At 29.1% G+C, this 16,127-nt stretch overlaps 2 long non-coding RNA genes across 4 annotated transcripts; one reads left to right on the forward strand and one right to left on the reverse strand.

Annotated features, from left to right (window-relative positions):
* Positions 1–5,085: 5,085 nt before the first annotated feature.
* On the reverse strand, positions 5,086–5,719 carry LOC145001074 (uncharacterized). The gene is made up of 2 exons (XR_013661475.1): positions 5,623–5,719; positions 5,086–5,491 (listed from the first exon to the last, which is right to left on the reverse strand). It is a non-coding gene; the product is annotated as an uncharacterized LOC145001074 (long non-coding RNA).
* A 3,622-nt stretch (positions 5,720–9,341) lies between these two features.
* LOC145001082 (uncharacterized) lies at positions 9,342–12,292 on the forward strand. Of its 3 annotated transcripts, none has more exons than XR_013661478.1 (5): positions 9,342–9,543; positions 9,632–9,716; positions 10,215–11,120; positions 11,367–11,423; positions 11,765–12,292. It is a non-coding gene; the product is annotated as an uncharacterized LOC145001082 (long non-coding RNA). The 3 variants fall into 3 exon arrangements; XR_013661477.1 differs by having other exon boundaries at positions 11,833–12,292; XR_013661479.1 differs by having other exon boundaries at positions 11,018–11,120; positions 11,833–12,292.
* Positions 12,293–16,127: the final 3,835 nt, after the last annotated feature.

Here is a 16,127-nt window from a genome sequence, read left to right on the forward strand (position 1 = left end):
TTTATAGGAAAACAAATAGAAAATAAAGGATACCAAGAAGCCTTTCAAATAGAATCATTATGATATTTAACCAATTTACGAATTTGTAACATATGCTATTTAAACCCCTTTATATGCGAATATTTTAAACTTTACTACAATCTAGATCCAGGAAGAAAATAGCATTAGATATATTTTATCGAAAACTACCATCATTATTAAGTCAAAGTGTACTAAAAGATTTTGAAGAAGCTTTATAATAAAATAAAATAACAGATTCTTTATGAGCACAAATTAGTATACTAAAAACATGGATGCAGAAGAAATGTTTAAAACAAAAAACAAAACAAGATGAAAAAATTAATTTATGTTGTGAAAACCTTTCTAATAAAGTTAATCAATATGGTTGTAAAAACAGTAAGCGACAACGATATAAAAAGAAGATTTGGAAAAAACAAACCTATAATCCTAAATATAAACGATATTACAAACAGGGTGTACGGAAATATTTTCTTAATAGAAAACAGTATAAGCAAAAATATAAACCTAAAGCAAATTATTGTCCACCTAAAAATAAAAATTGTAAATATTGGATATGTTAAGAAGAATGATATAAAGCTTTTGAATGCCCAAAAAAGAATAAAAATGAATGAGAAACTAATTTATTAAAAATTGCTTATGATCTAGGATATGAAAACTACAATATAAAGATGGAAGTACTTCGAATGAAGCCCTTAGCTTTATAGCACTATTTTTTCTTTGGATGACATAGTTACTTTTATTATTATTATTATTATTATTATTATTATTATTATTATACCATTTGTAAGAACTAGACCACTAAAATCGTTTAGTCTTTGGGATGGACGTATCCATTTTTTGTGGTGGGTTAGAGGCCATCTCATCGGTGAAATGATTCAGACCACGGCGAGGTACCGCGACACCAAAGATCAAGAGCGATTTACTCTCTCTCTCTCACACACACACACATACTCTCTCTCTCTCTCTCTAACACCCCCCCCCCCCCCCCCCCCCGACCATTGAAATCGGTAATAATTTTAATTCTTTTATAATCCTTTTAACACTACAAATACAAACCTTGACCTTTTTAAAATCCACAACTTTCTACAATTTCATTCCATCTTTCTTGTATTTCGTTCATTTTCTCTAGAATTTAATTCTCATTTCATCCGGTTCCATTTTAAATGGATTCTCATGGAAAATCCAAACAATACACTTCTAGCCAAAGATAAAACCGGCGAAACAAACCGTTTATCAAGATTTTCCATTTTTCGTACCGAAAACCCAATCAAGCCAAATGTCATCTCCAATTCAAATCAGGCGCATAAGAAAACTGTGAAAGCATAGGAGCTCGGGCCCCTTCGGGTGGGCTAACTGTTTCGATGAAAGTTGATTTGTCGTGACGGGATCTCTAAGGATGGGTTGAGTTTGGTTTTTATAGTTTAGTTGAAAGGAAATGAAATTCTAAAATATGCTATTTTTATGAACAAGGTAAAGTAAAGTATAAATTTTAAATAAAAATTATGGTTGGTTTATCGATTTACACTATTGAGCATCTTCCTGGCCTTTGAAATATAGGATGCATTGAAGGTATTGAAGTGTTGTATAGGTAGTGATTCCATTGAAGCTTCATGTGGAAAAAAAAGTGTGACATGTTTTTGGCTAATAAAGTTTAATTTTTTAGTTTACTTTGTTTTATTTTAGCTTCTATTCTAAGTTGTTTTTATGTCATCTAAGTTTTTCCCTTTTGTTTATAATGCTTATTCTTCTTATTAATTGAGGGCAAGTAAGGTTTAGAGATAATGATTTGATAGGGTAAGATATTTTCTGAAATGTACACATTTAATCCTTATTCTTTTTTTCTTGTAAAATAAACTCTTATACTTTAATAATATGTACATATTAGGTCATTTTCACCGGATTCTACATGTTTTGCTGACGTGGAGGGTTTATTTTACAAAAAAAAAAAATAAGGACTAAATGTGTACATTTCAAAAAGTATCTTATCGTATCAAGTCATTTTCCATTTCTTTTATTTTGTTGAAATGAAATACCCAGGTGGCATCCACATATCCACAACGAGATTTTTATAACTTTTATTCATCATGAAAAAGAGGGAGAACCCCGATCTCCGGCGACTCCTTTGTGTGTTCCTACACATCACTGGTAGCAAGGAGGAATGATGGCAAAAACAACAAAGTCGAAGGAGGAGGCAGGAGGAAGTAGAGATGGTGATTGGTGGTGAGGAGCTGCTCTGGTAGCCCCCTCGTCGATTCATTCTTCTTTTTCTGGCAACATATCTCAAAGATGGAGGCAAAGAGAGACAGATCGGAGAAACACAACAGGTAAAGGGTGTTTGGTTGTTGTTGTTCGGCCGGAAGGAAAAGAGACGAGAAAGAGAAGGGTCGCCACCCTTTTCTTGTTGCTGGAAGGTCACCCACCTCCAATGACTAAGCTAATTAATTGCTATTTAGTGTCACTTGTGCTTCCACATCAGCAAAACTTGTATAATCCGGTGAAAATGACATAATGTGTACATATTAATAAAGTATAACGGTTTATTTTACAAAAAAAAATGGACTAAATGTATACAATTCAAAAAGTATCTTACCCTATCAAATCATTTTCCCTAAAAGAAATTTTGTATATGTCCGGTATACCGGGTATAGCCGGTCACAAGGATTGCATTGTTACAAAAAATAAAGTATAAGGGTTTATTTTACCAGAAAAAAAAAGAATAAGGATTAAATGTGTACATTTCAAAAAATATCTTACCCTATCAAGTCATTTTCCCTAAGGTTTAAGCTTTGGGAGATTCGTTAGATGTCATTTTATGCATCTTTTATATTAGTTTTTGTTACTGTTTTGTTCCATATTTTATGCTTTTATATTTGTACGTATTACTATAAATAATGATCAGCTCATGTTTTTCACCAAAATTCTCGTACTGCTTATATTTTTATTTCGTTTTCATTTATTTTTAAGGGAACAACAGTCTAGAAGCTTTTGGAAGCAGCTTGTATGCATTATAGGAGCTTATTGGAGTTGGAAATTGAAAATTAATGTTGGAGAATGATCAAAGTTGTAACATTGTCGTTTCATGGTAGGCATTAATTATAAAAATATGTATCTAGGTCAATCGATGATTGTAATCATTTATGAATAAATAAAAAAGAACTATTCGAACATATGTGTTTATATATTGTCCGTGGAAAATAGACATATATATATTATGTGTATATAATATATTTTTGTAAAAACGTATGTTAAAACTTAATAAATATGGCTAAAATAAACATTAAAATAAAATCTCAATTAGGATAAATGATCTAAACAAAAGTCGAAGTAATCGTCAATACATACTCACCGGTATAAAAGAACGTCAAAATCTGACTTCGTATGAAGAAGTTATGATTGTTTGAAGTTTCGACTGCAAACAGTACAGCAGTGTACAACACAAAAATCGTAATGAAAATCGGTTGATTGTTAGCTGAAACAATCTAAATGAAATTTGTAGTACTCTTCAATAGGAGACCAACGATATAATGAACGTCGAAAATGGAGCTCGTACGAAAAAGTTACAAATTTCGCAACGTTATTTAGAGTCTAAACCTTAAATTGGTTTTGTTCTTATGGCAACGATGTAATCTTGTGATCATGTTTTATTCAACTTCCATCTGCTCTATCATCTTTGCAAAACCGCTACTTTTTTTTTTTTTGCTAAATGCCTACAGCCCACTAATGGATTGTTTCAATCGTCTTTACAATCCTATCATCTTGTATTCATGTTTTTTAGCTGTTATATTCTTTGGTGGCGCTTTTTTGGGATTTAACAAATTGAGTTTGAAAAGGTTTGAGTTAAGTTATTTTAGATTGTGCAAGTTATATATTTTATTTGGTGTGTGTTTTGAGTGGATGTAAACTTATAAATTTCTATGGTTGATGTTCAGATATCGGTACTTAATACACTCATTTTCTTGAAGTGTCTATTTCTTACTAGTGTCCATTTGATTTCGTAATAGAATATGTTTGATAAATTTTACATTTATTACCTGTTACGTATTTTATAATAAACATTGTTAAATCAAGTTTACATACACAGATGTGACTGTAATGTTACTCAAATTTCAAACTACTCAAATTTATGAGCAACAAGTAACCATTAATATGAGCAGAGGAAGGATTAGACTCAAGAACTACGCCAGATAAGTAAAAACCAAACAAACATCTCCAGGGGTAAATTCATCCAACCATGGCATTATGGTAAAAACGATGTCAGATCGGTAGCTAAAAAACAATTCAATCCCCAAGAAAATAAGATATATGCATGGAATCAAAACTAAAGACAAAAATAAAAAAAATCCAACCAAAGTTCTGCACTATAAGAGGACCACTGACCTCATGATTTTGAAAAACAATGTACACCTCATATCAAGCCAAAAATAAATAACAAACCAACTATATTAATTAATCTATTAGTCAACTTGTAGAAAAAAACCTCACATGATGTTGAAATGGATCCAAACAAGACTAACAAAATGGTGTATGTGAACAATGAGACATCATCCAAAACCACAAATATAATCAACTTAAGTTTTGTTTTATAAATTGCTTTCCAAGGTAATGTAATAGTTTCTCCAAACAACAAATACTAAGTTTGTGAAATTTGAAGTGAAATATTGTAAAATAGATTCTGTTTCATAAATAGATATCTATATAATTTATTAAAAACTACATGGATTCATTTTAAAGAAAAAAAAATTAAACATTTGAAAAGTTGAATTTAAAAAAGAAATTAAAAAATCTTGAATTATTAAAGTAAAATTGTTTGTTTTTCTTTTAAATTAAAAAAATAATTTAGATAATAACATAAACCTTTAATTTAGAAAATTTGAAATTAAAATGAATTCAATTAATGAAATTGATATTGATTTATTATTACATTTATTGTAATTATTACACTTAAATATTATGTGGAAATTAATAAAATGAAAAAAAAAAAACACAAAATGTCAAGTGAAAAAAATAAATAATTGAAAATAACCACAAAATGATATGTAGACAAAAATCAATTAGAGTGCGATATGTGGCAAAAATTCAAATAACATATATGACTTACAAACTCCGCTGTTAAATAAAATAGTTTACAAACCCAGCTTGCAAATCTAGAGATTTGACTTGCAAACTCCGCTGAGTGACTTGCAAACTTTGCTGATTGACTTGCAAACTCCACTGAATGCAAGAAAATCAGCAACTCCCGGTTTTATTGTAGCTGAAAGAAGCTCTTGAAGTGGAAGATAGATTCATTGTGCTTACAGATTCAGCTCCACGGTAGTCCGGTCTACCTTATCTTTAGAATCACCAGTCTCCTTAGCGGTTTTAAATACGTCATGGATGAGACCATGCATATCATGGCTCTCTCCATCACACGTCATCATTTCTGGCCACCAGTCATAATTGGTTTCAATCAAAAGCTTTATAGAAATAAACACTGCATCATTACGTGGTAATTGTGAGTAAATTGCAATTCAAAAAAAAAAAAAAAAAAAAAAAAAGCTAAGAGAAACAATAGATGTGATGAAAATGAGTGTAATAAATAAGCAAAGATAGTTATCTACGTACATCTGAAAAGTATTGCTGCAGAATCGATTGAGGTAGCCATTAGAGGGGGGAAGCTCATGAACTCAATAGATCATTAGATCTTATGATTACTGATCTATCTATACTCGTTGCATTTATATAAGCAAACTGATGCAAGTGGGTGCATATAATTTATTATTTCTGTCGTATTCTTTTAGTGCTCGCATGTGACCACCAACAACTTTATCTCCGATCGAGATATCGTTTTTACTTGGTAATAATACAAGAGCAAACCCTAGATATTCACGCTTCAGCAATCGACTCCACCCTAAAGCCCAAAACCGATGAAACTCGTGAATTTCAATTTAACCATTTATTATAAAATCTTTAGGTTGTTAATGTGATTATGTTTTTTTATGTATATTTTTCTATTTTTAATCTTTTAGATGATATGGACAATTAATTTTTATGGTTAGTATTAATATCTAGTTTTTTATTTATCAAAAAATATTAATTTCAGTTGTTGGTCTAAATTGATAATTAAGCATATATGGATTAAAAGTTAAAGTTTTTAGGCAAAACAGTAAAAGGAATTAGCGGTCAAAGTATTCATGATAGGTAATTTAATAATAAAAAGAAAAATATCAATAATTCCTTAAAATGTTGAAGTTGTAATTTAAAAATATTGCACAATACCCTTTTTTTTAGTTTACAAAATTTTGCTACCATTGTTTAAAAAATATGATTTTAATAATAAATACTTAAAAAAGCTTGAAGTTGCGTAAAAAAATGAAATAGAACATGTCTAGAATAGGTTGGGATTTTTTTTTTTTAGGATTAAATAACCTAAATTTATGTTAATTCAACTAGTGACATTTCACTTTTAATGTTGCATACAACACACATGTTGATAGACCCTTAATTTGTAACTAGACATCTCATCATTAATTTATTTAGTATAATATTTAATAATTAACTTATCATTATCTTATACTTTTAAAATAATGATTAATTTTCTTTTTATTTATTGTATTTAATAACTGTTTATTAGTTTTCTCAAAATAGAATAAATATTATATATGCTTTTGAATTTTATAATAAGCAAGCTTTTTTTTATTTCTATTATTTAATATAATTTTTTTTATTTCAATTATTTAATATAATTTTATTATTTGTGCATGTTTTTAAATAAATTATTTAATATTTTTTTTAACATTTTGTTCATTTTCAAGTTATACAACACACAAAATTGAACAAGTTTTGAAAAAATTAATATATTTATCCCATTAAAACCTGGTTGTTTTTCAAAACGAAAAAAAATTCACATCGCAAAATTCAATTAAATTACGAATTACAATTAGATTGATAATGATTAGATAGACAAAAATATCATCAAAAAATATATTAGAACAAAACGCTAAAAAAATTATTCAAGAAAAACTTCGAAAAAAATATAAACGGATAAAATGTCAAAAAAAACATTAACATTTTTTCGAACAAAACGTAAATAAAAAAAACTTTACGTTGCAAAATTGAGTTAAATAACGATGGTTACAGTTGTCATGAATAGACAACCAAAACTTTAAAAAATATTAAGAAATCTATTCAAACAAAAGAATAAAAAATTTATTTGAAAAAAAAAAAAAGTTAAAAAGAATGTAAAAGAATAAAACATTATAAAAACATTAAAAACTTTATTCGAAGAAAAAGTTACAAAAAATAAAACGGAAAAAAAAAAAATAACCTCACAAAATTGAATTAAATTAAGATTATATATATATATATATATATATATATATAATATATATATATATATATATATATATATATATATATATATATATATATATATATATATATATATATATATATATATATATATATATATATATATATATATATATGGGAAAAATGAATATACCCTTAAGGGTATATAAGCTATACCCAAACCCACTATAATTAGTTGTTTCATTTCATATATTCATTATAATGTTATTAAACTTCAACCTTAACTTGATTTACTTTGAAGATTTTCGAAATTTCATGATTGTTTTTCTCTTATATCACTTTTTTTTGCCGAAATAGGTTATATATATTAGAGTTGAAAATGAAAATTATGTAAGAGGAAGATAAATGTGAAATTTATAAAAATCTTAGAAGTAAATCAAGTTAGAAGTTGAATTATAAGAACATTGGACAATTATAATGTATACATATGATACAAACAACATAGTATGGTGACTTTGGGTACCTAAGTTTATATACCCTTAAGGGTATATTCACTTTTCTATATATATATATATATATATATATATATATATATATATATATATATATATATATATATATATATATATATATATATATATATATATATATATATATATATATATAGGTTCAGGTTCATTTGAGACCATTCTAATTTTGTGAGACCGTGAGACCAAATCTAAAAATAATTTTAAAATGCAAAATAAATGGAAAAATCCAAAAATTCTTTTTTTAAATATTATTTTCGGAACTTGAATTAACTAAAAAAAATATAAAAAAATAAAATAAAATAAAAAAAATTCCTTTTTTTTTTTTTTGAAAAATACGTGAAATATTCTAAATAGAATATTACACTGACATATTCTAAAAAATAATTTTAAAATGCAAAATAAATGGAAAAATCTAAAAATTCTTTTTTTAAATATTATTTTCGGAACTTGAATTAACTAAAAAAAATAAATAATAAATAAAAAAAAATAAGAAAAAATTCTATTTTTTTTGAAAAATACGTGAAATATTCTAAATAGAATATTACACTGTACATATTCTAAAAATAATTTTAAAATGCAAAATAAATAGAAAAATCAAAAAATTCTTTTTTTAAATATTATTTTCGGAACATGAATTAACTAAAAAAAATTAAAAAATAAAAAAAATAAAAAATGCGTCTCACGGTCTCACAAAATATAGGTGATCTCAAATGAACATAGCCCTATATATATATATATATATATATATATATATATATATATATATATATATATATATATATATATATATATATATATATATATATATAAACACTAAAAACAATAAAAATATATTAAAATAAAGCATTAAAAAAATTAAAAATATTCAAACGAAATGCTAAAAAGAATGTAAACAAATAAAATTAATTTTTATTTAATGATTATAGTTACTAGTTTATAACCCGTAGGAACCACGGGTTATAATTATAATTAATTTTTCTTAATAAAATTTTATAATTATTAATCAATTATTTTAAATAAATTATTAATTAAGATATATATCAAAATTTTAAAGTTATTATAAATTCAAATTTAACATATAATTAGAAAATATAAATTTGAATTTTGAAATGAGTTGTCTAGTATATATACATGATATAATATTACTGAAGAGTTGTATTAGAATAACACTTAACAAAAAGAGATTAAAACTATATATATATATATATATATATATATATATATATATATATATATATATATATATATATATATATATAATCAAGTAAAAAAATCCTAAAAACCATTTTTTATGAATACATTAATTAGAAAATAACTAAGAAAAGCATTTATGTGTAAATTAATTGATTATGAGATACATTAATTACCATGGTTGATATTTTGTAAAAAAATCTAATATAAAAACATGAAAATAAAAATATACTCCATGTATTCAGTTTGAATATTAGATGTATAAAAAAAAAAAGTTGTGACTTTCATTTACCAAATAAGCAATTGATTTTCACTTATATCCACCCCCCTTTCTCTCAACACACCTAATTTAACTTTTGCCCTAAAATCATCGGTGACAGAGAAAATTCTTCCACCACTGGCTACCTTTGCTCCAGCTAAAATACACACCAAGTATAATCCGATTTTAATTGCTCATTCTGAAGTTTGATCGGAGTTATGGAGTATTGGATGTTGGATGACAACATGAATGAAGGTAACACAACATTAAATGATGTTGATTTTTTGTTTTTTGAACATAACATGATTATGTTTGTCTAGAAACTTACCTGTTTGATTCGCAGATGATTATTGTTGAAGATGATACACAAGTGGGAATTTGTTGAAAAGTAAAGATTAAAGCTCTTTTTCAGTGGAAGCAAGAATCGGGTATGTGTGATTATATATTTCTAATTTGAATTCTGAAAATGATAAATAATAGGCTAATATTTAGGCAAAGTATAAATCGGATTAATATGATTAAATAAGAGATTGATTTTATTTGATTTAATTTCCAAATGAGTATCACATAAACTTTGGTAGGTGTGTGATAGATCTTGTGCACATATTTTAGACCCATCGATGTATATGAGTTCAAATTCGCCAAAACGTTTGTTGTGGATGCCATTTCCCGTTCTCTTAGTTAGACTTTGACTCCCACTTAGGTTTAGTTGTCTGCTGTTGTGGAATCTAAAAGATTGGATTCCGACATAACCAGAATTCATGGGTTAACTTGTTGTACAAATGGGTGAAATTCAGTTGCATTCTTTTTTAATAAAAGACCAAAATACCTATGTTCTATATATCTAAATGAATAATTACGTATAAAGATTGATTTCAATGTACTTTGGTCTTTTAACTCCTTTCAAGTGATTTGTTTGGTTGCAGTTGTTGAATAGATATATGGGAGGACTTCGATCCCATTCTTTGTTGGAATAAAGGTTTTTCTACCAATAAGTTTGGAGAAAGTCCTACCAAGGGTTCAATCCCAAGAGAAAGAGGAGTTACGTCAAGAAGAATCAACTCCTTAACATCACCTCTCAGAATTCCACCTTGAATTATTTCTCCCATGGCAACTGCTTCATCAGGATTCACTCATTTACGTGGAGTCTTCCTAAATATTTCAGTAACAACCTCCTAATCTTTAGGGACACGTGTCATTCCGACCGCCAGAAGAACTTCATCAACCTCTTTTGTTGTGATTCCAACATCCTTCACAAGTTTTAGCATCAGATGCATCAGTTGTGATGAATGGATGGTTGATGTATGTTTGGTTGTAGAAGAGAGCTCAATCATGGCTTTCTCAGCTGCTTCCCTTAGTATTTCAAAGGCACGACAGTCTTCTGACATGTCAATTCCTTATGTTCTTTTAAACTCACTCACAATAAACTCCAGCGTTATGTTTTGAAAGTTCTCTCTTACAAGGAATGTGTCCCCAATCATTGTTTAACCAATATGAAAGTAACGGTTTCAATTTTGGCCCCCGATCTTGTTCAAAATTATATTTTTGGTCCGTAATAGTTTAGTCTTGCAATTTTAGTCCCAGAGTCTTGAAGTTGAAAACTATCTTAAAAGAGTAACCTAATTTGGGTAGGATGATAACACCGAGTGTAAAGTTAACAAAAAAAAAATTGTTGTATAACATTCTATTTAACACATAGGTTTATAACATGACTTTTGTGTATTTGTAGGTTTTCTCATCTGGATGGAATCCAGATGGCTTGCTACAATCACCTTAATATTATTAAATTTGTTTACAGAGGTCTAGCAGCTTGAAAGTGGATATGATTTCAAGTAAGTGGTCTTATTTTTCCTGCATATTAGGAATTTATGTTTCTTTTTCTTTTATTTCTAAATTAGGATAAAATTGATAAAAAAAACACATTTCCTTATTTTGAATAGTTGTGGATAAAATTACAATAAACAAATGATAGAAATAGATGGAGTAAAAAATAAATAAATTGAAACAGGAAGAACGAAACAGTAAGAAAGTGGAAGAAAAAGATTAAATACCTGATGTTTGAACTTGCTTTTTAGCAGATTCCAAGAAATAGGAAGAAGAAAGTATGAAGAGTTTAAGTATCGCAACGTATGCAGGTATATATTTGTATAATTATGTCCTAAAATGTTAAGAATGTTACAAATATTGAGAGATAATGGAATTACATAAAATGGCAAGATACTTTTAGAGTATGTTGCCATTTAATGTTATTACTTGATCTTTTGTAGAAATTGTCCTTATAGTCTATATTTCTGTATTAATATTTTGAACTTAACCATTTGTATAAAAGCTTTAAAAACCAACAATATACTACAAAATATTTACGTAGATGACAGTAATGTACATATAAAGTTTTTTTTATGTATCCAAACATATGTCGTGAATATTTTAATAAAAAAATAGTGTCATAGATTGACCTCTATGATTATCGTTTCAGAAAAAAGAGAGGATGGAAGTGAAGAGTTTTGTATATTAAACATAATGGATTGAAATGTATGAATGTAGATGCAGAAATGCGGAAGAATTATACCCTGAAAGATTTGAAGACACCAGTGAAGAAAACAATTTTAGGGATAGATATTTGTACGTATTTATAGGTATAATGATAAAGTAATTGAAATTTCAATAGCTGATTTTTAGGGATATCATATCTCTATATCTCTATAATTTTGAATGTATAAAAGGAAAACATAAATTGAATGTTTTAAATGCAGATAAATTGTGGAGTATTAAAACTGATTTGATGATTTGTTGGAGTTAATATGATAATTTCAAATTTTGAAGCAAAAAATGGATGGGAAAAGAAGGCAAATTGTATTTGTGGTAGTGAATCGTGGAATTACAGAGGTTTAAGAGGGGGAAATTGGAGTATCAATAGCTGCTTTTTAGGGATATCATATTTGTATTCTCTATATTTCAATGCAGGTAACTTTGGAGCATTAAACTGATTTACTGATTTGTAGGACCTGATTTATGAAATAAAATTGCAGTTGTGGTATTTAGACCTTGAATTTAGGAAGCTTAAGAGGCAGACACACAGCAGTTAAAGAACTTGACAAATGGTAGTAGGAGATTCAATCTATTTATTTATTAGAAAGGAAGATTTAAGAAAAACAAAGTAATCATTAAGGGTCCATTAAAAGTTTAAAAGAAATCCATATATATATATATATATATATATATATATATATATATATATATATATATATATATATATATATATATATATATATATATATAATCTTTTAAACCAAATTCTCATCATTGTCTAACTTATAACGAATCTAATAACACCTTAATTTCTCAAATAGAGAAGGTAATCAAATACATCCTAACATCATCTTTGATAGTAATAAAATAAATAATAAATAAAGTAAATCCTAGGAATTTTACATCTTTATGGAACTCCAATGTTGTCTTGGTTGGAATAATGTCTAAGACTGCAACTATTTTAGGCAAGTATTTGACCCGATTGTGCATGGTCGTTTTGGGTTGCCTTCACCATAGCAACTTGACAGGGTGATTTATTATGAGAGAATAAATATTATTAATATATTATGAGAATAATATAAGGAATAATAATATTATTATTTGATTAATATAAGTCATAAATTAATTAGGTATTAATTTGGTGACTTAAAGAGATTAATTAAATAAGAGGGTATAAACTGTCAATTGTTTGATAGTTACACTTTGGGCTGTAAATTCTTCATGGATAGGGTTGGACGATTTCTAGGGCTTGGGATAAGCCACAAATCGTCCAAGGGCTTATCTTGGAAAGCATTTGGATTGCTTTGAGTAAAAGTTATCCAGTGAGGGTTTACGGATGAAACCCTAGGAGCCTTACAAGTATAAATAGATCTCTTGGGGTGGGGAAATCGACACCTGTGTCTTTGGAAGAACCCTGGCTGATTTTTGTCCTCTCTCCTCTTTCTCAAATCATCCTCCTTGCTAGTTGGTGTTTGTAAGCCATTAGAAGAGTGACATTTGTGACTCTAGAGCTCCAAGAACAAGAAGATCAAACAAGTGTTTCAAGGTAAACTTCTAACTTTGATTTTGTATTGTTCTTATACCTTATTAGCCATTATAAGTCTTGGATTCAATGCATGTTTAATTAGAGAAACCTAGATCCAAGCATTAGGGTTTGCATGTGCACATAGGAATGTTCATATGGCCAAAACCCATCAGCGGTATCAGAGACTAGATTGGTTTCTATTAAATTGATGCATGGTTGTTTGTTTCTTGCTTGTAGAATTTGAATTTTGTGGATCTGAGTGTTGAACTCGACAAGTCCCATAGTGGACTCGGCGAGTTGCCTTGACTCGGCGAGTCCAATTGGGTACTCGACGAGTCCGAATGTCAGGAAGAGCAAAACTCGGGATTTTTTGATATTTATCTTATGGAAACTTGCCTTTATCATATTAGATCAACCTAAATCCGATTTTTTGATATATATGACTATATGCTTGATCTAATTGAAGATGTTTATCAATTAATAAAATATTTAATTTCCTTATGTGATAATTATTAATTATTTTAATTAAATTGATAAATTGTTTTGCAAGAAATAATTAAATAAATCAAATATGGATAATTATGTGATTAAATGTTAATTTAGATTATTTGTTATTTGATCCTCTATGTTTTTAAAAGTTTAAAACCTACCCTCAAGTTTTGAAATTTATGTTTTGTGATTCCAAGTTTAATTTGGACAATTTAAATTTCAAACCCGAGAATTTTATAAGTTTAAAATTCAACCCTATACTAATATAATATTACAAGATTAATATATATATATATATATATATATATATATATATATATATATATATATATATAACTAAAATACTAGTCTTACCGTTAGTAGGCCTCATTCACGAAGCCGGTCTGTAAGGTGGATATACGGTTGCTGCCTATAAAATGGCGCTTAATGGGTGTACACTCACACCCACCGCTTGCTTGATCGGTGGAGGGTCGTTAGCCAAATGGGTAGGATAGGGCAACCTCATCTCCTCATTAAAAGTATAATATGAAATACAAAGTAACTACATGTTTTTTCAAAATTCCCAATCCTAGTTACTTTAGGAAAAGTGAATTGATGCAATCCCATGAAATTACACTTTGCACCCTTGCTAAGAACTTAGTGGAGCGTGTTTGGTTTACCAGCACACTAATTGGTTCTAAGCGAAGGATGGCAAAGGGTGATTCATTGTTTATCATAGTTCGATGGAGCATGTGTGGTTTACCGGCACGTCGAATAGGTGATCGTTACAATGAAGACACCATGTGAATTTGCATGGTAATTCACACCCGCTTTATGATCCTTGGTATCCCAGTCACAAACGAGAGGGGCATATCGAGATTTAAACATGCCATTGAAAAGTTTCAATGAATCTCATTCAAACCTAGGAATTCTCAATACATTTAGAACTTAAAGTTATGTTTTCATGGTGTAGAATTAGTGAATCGTCATTCACTTACCTTCAAATTGTTTGCATGTTAGATTACGACATCCCTTTTCTAATATGCAAATATTATTGTTGGATTCTAGCCCTAATTTTTCTTATTGGGTGATTATTAGGGATCCAAATTCTAATCTAACTTTTTCCTTTCTATTTATAGATGTCAAACGCAAACAACGCTGCTGCAAGCTCGTTCACATTAATGAGCCTTTGCCAAAAGGTTACTTTCGATGGAACGAACTTTAGCAAATGGATAAGATAGATTTGCACGATTGCTCGCTACGAGGACAAGGAGTATGTCCTCGATGAGAAGCTTGAGAAGATCAATCTTGAAATCGCTACTCCGGTTGAGATCACCGCTTTTGAAACTCATGAACGTGATGCAACGAAGGTTCATTGCATCATGATAGCCACTATGAAATCTGAATTCCAAAAGTCGTACGAGGACATGTATCCGTACGAAATGCACCAAGACTTGTTGGAGAGATACCACCAAAACGCGAGACAAGAGCGTTACGAGATTTTCACTAACATGATTTCCGCTAAGATGGGTCATGGAGAATCTCTTACCGTGCACCTGCAAAAGATGCAAAGGTATGTCGATCGTCTTCGTAAGTTGAATGTTGACTTTGGGGAAGACTTGGCGATCGACATGGTGCTTCACTCTTTGCTTCCGTGTTACAATCAATTTAGGATGACCTATCACATGAGCAAGGAATAGGTCACCCTAAGTAAGCTCCAAGGTCTCCTTAGGGTTGCTGAGAGCAATCTCAAGGAAAAGTTCGTTGCACCTACTCCCAATCCACCCGTTGCTCCTGTTTTGGCCATTGGGCAAGGAAGAGGAAGGCTCCGTCTAAGAGCCACCACAAGAGAAAGTCCCAAGATGGTTCCTCTTCTAGTGGGACAAAAGTTGATCCCGCTAAGCCTACTTCTAACCTAAAGGAGGCAGAGTGCCACCATTGCCACAAAATAGGGCATTGGAAGAGAAGCTGCCCAAATTACCTGCAAGCTATCAAGGAAGGAAAGATCAAGCCGTATTTCACAGATATATACACAATTAAATCTAATGATTCATCTCATGCTATTTCTTGGGTCCTCGATACCGGGTGTGGTTACCACATTTGTTCTGAATTGCAGGGACTAAGAAGAAATAGGGATGTGGAGCATGGAAGAATAAATCTAATCATGGGGAATAGAAGATCGTCGCCTGTGACCAAGATTTGAGTGTATTCTCTAGTGCTTAGGAATGGTTTATGTTTAGATTTAAACAATTGTTGCTATTTGCCAGAAATGGCTAGAAACATTATTTCATTTCATGGTTTGTTTAGACAAGGTTTT

This window comes from Lactuca saligna, chromosome 1 (assembly GCF_052625555.1).
Source record: "Lactuca saligna cultivar CGN05327 chromosome 1, ASM5262555v1, whole genome shotgun sequence".
Lineage (NCBI taxonomy): Eukaryota > Viridiplantae > Streptophyta > Magnoliopsida > Asterales > Asteraceae > Lactuca > Lactuca saligna.